Consider the following 5,698-nt stretch of genomic DNA (forward strand, 5'->3'; position numbering starts at 1 on the left):
TGGTGTCCTTAGCTTGGTTAGGTTTAAGTAGTTCTAAGTTCTAGGGGACTGATGACCTCAGATGTTAAGTCCCGTAGTGCTCAGAGCCATTTGAACCATTTTTTCTACACAACTGTAGGAAAGCAACAAGCATTCTGAACATATTGAACTTTAGTATTTGAATTTGAATATAAACAGCCACTACCGCAATTTGTATCTAAGGTTACTGGTTTCGGTCTGTTTTAGACCATCTGCATGTCCACACCATGAAGGTGGCTGTCAACGGAGGAGTCACTGCATCACCACGAACACTAAAAAGCTGAGCGTTTAACGTTCGTCGAGGCTTAGGTGTATTGCCGGCTACGTTCACGGACACCATCTACCACTAAGGTATGGTACTAAAGATGATCTAATACAGACCGAAACCAGTAACCTTATATAAAAGCTGCACAGCAGTTACTGTTCGTGGAGTTGTGCTCCATTCACATCCACCATCCACCATCGTGGTGTGGGTCTGAAGATGGTCTAAAACAGACCGAAACCAGTAATATTATAGAAACAAAACTTTATTGCGGTTGTGACTGTTTATATTCAATTTTCAGTAATAAATAAACCGATGTACTCCAGAGATACATGTCCTCAAAAATTAACGAACTCTGATAATTTAGCTACTTTTATGTATGGACAATTACATAATGTCATCATGCCCCTTCCCTCTCCTCACCCACAACTCTTCTCATCCCCTTCCACCTTCCTCCCCCGCTCTCTCTCTCTCTCTCTCTCTTTTCTATTTTATTGGAAATAGAGAAATTAAAGAGCTTTCAAGCCACCATAGGTATTTAGCGCAACAAATCACAGGTCAATATTTTATCGTAATATCAGCTCATCCAGTCACATTTCTGAACTTATTCTTAAGCCGTGCTGCTTCCTTCCCACTGCTCTATTTTATTTCCTGGAAATAGGATACTCATAAAGCTTCCTACACCAAGGATGGGTCGGACATAACATGTTTCTCGTCCAGTGGTGATGACAGCATGTCTGCATGTCACAAGCGCATACTTCGCCTGTCTGCAGGTAGCCAAGCTCCTAAATGTGCACTGTGTGAAAGCTGTTCTGTGGTATAGTTTAAGCAAGTGCATATACACATGAAGAAGAGGGAGTATTCTGTCTGCCACGCAGGTTCAAACAGGCATGATAGATATGCACCATGAGAATACATATATAGTTCATTGTATTATGGAAGTTTATCATTGCATTGTCATAGCACACGTACAATCATTGAAGTCTCATGTTGCATTTACAACAGTTAAGCTACATTTTCAGTTGCATTACTCATTTACAACTTGAACACTACGATTTCAGGTTGCATCTTTTCTATATCTGTAGCATTTAGGCTATAATGCCACATTGCAGTCAGAACCAGTATTTTAATGCTAAATCAATTTGAAACAGCCATTTGTTGCTATGTTGGCTTATGAGTAGGCTAGTCATCTGAAAGATGATTCCACTATATAAGTGCTTACTTTATCGAGTATGAAGTGTTAATCGTCTAATGCCAACTGAGACAATATGTAATTTCGATCCATTTCTCAACATCTTTTAAAACCGGTACTCGGTAATCATCGGTGCTTAGTCTCTTTCCTCAATAGCGTTTACCACCATTCAAAAAATGGTTCAAATGGCTCTGAGCACTATGGGACTCAACTGCTGAGGTCATTAGTCCCCTAGAACTTAGAACTAGTTAAACCTAACTAACCTAAGGACATCACAAACATCCATGCCCGAGGCAGGATTCGAACCTCCGACCGTAGCGGTCCTGCGGTTCCAGACTGCAGCGCCTTTAACCGCACGGCCACTTCGGCCAGCGTTTACCACCTTTCACTTTGTGCATTATGCATTGTGTTTCAGTTCTGAGAATGCATATTTTTGCCCCAGTACTATGATTTCTGCAGTAATCTCCCAAATATTTCATGTTTCATTAAACACACTTTCTTTCTATTGATACATTGGATGTGAGAAATGTCTTTGTTGAGATAATCTAAAAGAGTTGGACCACTTATGCACATAACTAATGCACATAAATATTTCATAGGCTTTCCATGTCTGCGGAACACATTTTAATATTCTTTACCTATGTTTCTTCAAGATTTACCTGTCATGGAAATCTACAAGAACCGTCTTATAAACATGTAAAATCGCCATTACTACAACTACTGGTTTGCAAAAAATTTATATTAAGCCTCCTTAATTCAACAGCAAAACTTTTCCTTAAATACGACACCATCCTTGAAATTTGATATATAAATCTCAGCTACAGCTACGTATCTACCCCCTAAATGTGTTACCAGCTTCACATCACTCATTTTTCTCATATTCTGCACAGTTTTACCAAAACACTTATCACTGAGCGTAAAAAAATACTTTCGAAATTTGTTCTTGCATTATATCGATATGAGGTTTTACCCAGTTATTTTCATCCGGCAAATTTTGCTTAGATTACGTTTATTGTTCAGACACTGCTTTAAATTTTTGTTGTGAGTCACGTAACCTTTACCATATAATGCAGGAATCAGATTCTCAGGAAATCTTGTCGATGGTAGCCCGAGGACTTAAAAATTTGTGACCATAGACGTGAAGTAAAGGAAATTTATTCTAGTGTCGGGTCACTGTTCGCAGCTTGTGAGATCGGATTCAATTTCATAGGTATTTTCTGAGTACTCAAGTTCTACGCTCAGAATGTAACCTACGCTTGAATCGCTTGGTATGCTCATTGCACCGAAACTGTCCATAGACAGCCATCCAAAATTAGAGAGTGGTAAGTACTGTGCAGTTGTCCGGGTGTAGAGACTATTAACACTGAGAGGCATAATGGAAGATTCATAGTTATTTCAGTTACAATCAGCAATGAAGCTGTAGTTTGCAACAGCGTATCTGTACGAACAGTGAAGGAACCAACAATTGTAGTTGTTCTGTATTTGTAAAAAGTTGCAGTTTTACATTAGTAGTTTCCAACGAAGCATCCGACGCTAATCCGGGTGAAATAACAGTATTTTTTGTTTTTGAAGGACATCACTTTTACGCCAATGACTGTTACAGGTTCTTTATTACACTATTGCAATTTCGGCCTTAGGCCATTATCAGGTGCTGATGTTATGGCTTTAAGCCATGTAAACGTAATGTTAGCTGATGGTCTAATGCATGTGTGACTAGTGATGTGTTAACGAACATGTGCATTTACAAATTATGTTGTTTTACGATGTCTGAATACGTGTTATCGCACTATGTAACAACGACACGAATGTATTTAACAGGGTTGACAAGACATGCAAACGTGTCAGCTTACATTACGTTGACATGGCTTAAAGCCATTATATCAGCACTTGATAATGGCGTAAGGCCGAAATTGCAATAGTGTAATAAAAAGCCTATAACAGTCACTGGCGTAAAGATGTCCTTCAAAAAGTTTTATATCACTGTGAATCCCAGCTACAACAAGTATATTCAGTATTTTTTGTGACAGAACTCTCGGAAATTGTCAGAGACCTCAGGGAATAGCAGCAAAAGGAGACGTCATTATTATTTCAAATTTAAGCAGAATTTGATCCATCTGCATTAAAAGTGGAGGAAACAGATAGGTTTTGTAACGATATGAGTATAAGACCTTGTGCATGCGGATTTGGAGTATCTAAAGCCATAAAATTTTAAATGTTCCTAGAATTTACTGAATATTACAATCACTCAGGCCTAAATAATTACTAATAGTCACCAAATAAGTAAGAAAGTTAGCACAGTGGCTACGGAGTACTCTAGTATGACGAGATCTGATGTATAAACAGTCTCCAGATGACCAATCTGTCAGATTTCCAGATTTCACGCGGTCTAAATGCTTCACCAACAAAACTTCAACTACTCTTTCCTGATTGGTCGAATCCAACTGGTTTAATGACGGATATTACACGAGGTGCTTATTTTACGGCGCACTACATTAAGTCAACGCGTGATTATACATGCCACATGCAGAAAAACACAAAAGAAAGGATTGACACTCATAATCACTGCATACACACGTTTATATGTAGTGAAAGATGAAGAAAATATGAAATAAAAAGCAAAATGTGGATCACTGAACATGCTAATACTACAATAATAAAGAGAAAGCTCTCACAAAAGAAATGAAACTTTTCCTGTAAAAGAACATTTAATTTAAGATTTAAAGCCCCTGGGGTTTAATAAGTGAGATATCTTTATCTATAATCATACTCTGCAAAATACTGTTAAGTGTATGGCAGAGGGTGCGTCAAACTGTACCAGTTTTAGGTCTATTTCCGGTTCCATTCACGCATGGATGATGCAAACAATGACTGTTTAAATGTCAATGTAAACGCTGTAATAAACTTAGTCTTGTCTTCACGATCTCTATGGGAGCGATACGTACGTGGCTCTAGCATAAAATCATCATTTAAAACCTGTCCTTGAAACTCCGTGGGTAGACTCTCTCGGGATAAAAAACTTCCTGGCAGATTAAAACTGTGTGCCCGACCGAGACTCGAACTTGGGACCTTTGCCTTTCGCGGGCAAGTGCTCTACCACTGAGCTACCGAAGCACGACTCACGCCCGGTACTCACAGCTTTACTTCTGCCAGTACCTCGTCTCCTACCTCCCAAACTTTACAGAAGCTCTCCTGCGAAGCTTCTGTAAAGTTTGGAAGGTAGGAGACGAGGTACTGGCAGAAGTAAAGCTGTGAGTACCGGGCGTGAGTCGTGCTTCGGTAGCTCAGTGGTAGAGCACTTGCCCGCGAAAGGCAAAGGTCCCGAGTTCGAGTCTCGGTCGGGCACACAGTTTTAATCCGCCAGGAAGTTTCATATCAGCGCACACTCCGCTGCAGAGTGAAAATCTCATTCTGGAAACATCCCCCAGGCTGTGGCTAAGCCATGTCTCCGCAATATCCTTTCTTTCAGGAGTGCTAGTTCTGCAGGTTCGCAGGAGAGCTTCTGTAAAGTTTGGAAGGTAGGAGACGAGGTACTGGCAGAAGTAAAGCTGTGAGTACCGGGCGTGAGTCGTGCTTCGGTAGCTCAGTGGTAGAGCACTTGCCCGGGAAAGGCAAAGGTCCCGAGTTCGAGTCTCGGTCGGGCACACAGTTTGCCAGGAAGTTTCATATCAGCGCACACTCCGCGGCAGAGTGAAAATCTCATTCTCTCGGGATAGTTTATGTCTGGCTTCAAGAGCCTGCCGGTACAGTTTCTTCAGCCTCTGACGCTCTCCAACGGGTCAAGCAAATGTGTTACCATTTGCACTGCCCTTCCCTGTATACGTTCAGTACTCCATAATTTTGGTATATGTACCACAAACGTGACCAGTATTCTAGGATGCGTCGGCCTAGTGATTTGTAAGTAATCTACTTTGTATACTAATTCCATTTCTCTAGTATTTTAGCATTAAAAAAATGGAATCCGGCGCCTGTTTTACCTGCTACTGAACATATGAGATTGTTCCACTTCGTATTCCTACGAAGTGTTATACCCAAGTATTTTGTCCACAGATCGTGGTCTAGTGGCTAGCGTTACTGCCTCAGGATCAGGGGTCCCGGGTTCGATACCCGACCGGATTGGGGATGATGTTTAAACATGGCGGCGAGTGAGTGACGTGCGTTAGCTTGGCTCGCAAGTTTGCGTGAAATCTGGAGGTGTTTTAAGCAGTTAGGCTAGTGTACATATACTA

At 40.8% G+C, this 5,698-nt stretch overlaps 1 non-coding gene across 1 annotated transcript; it reads left to right on the forward strand.

Annotated features, from left to right (window-relative positions):
* Window positions 1-5,040: 5,040 nt before the first annotated feature.
* Trnas-gga lies at window positions 5,041-5,114 on the forward strand. Its single transcript has one exon. It is a non-coding gene; the product is annotated as a tRNA-Ser (tRNA).
* The last annotated feature ends 584 nt before the right edge of the window (window positions 5,115-5,698 follow it).

The sequence above is a fragment of the Schistocerca piceifrons genome, chromosome 2 (assembly GCF_021461385.2).
Source record: "Schistocerca piceifrons isolate TAMUIC-IGC-003096 chromosome 2, iqSchPice1.1, whole genome shotgun sequence".
NCBI lineage: Eukaryota > Metazoa > Arthropoda > Insecta > Orthoptera > Acrididae > Schistocerca > Schistocerca piceifrons.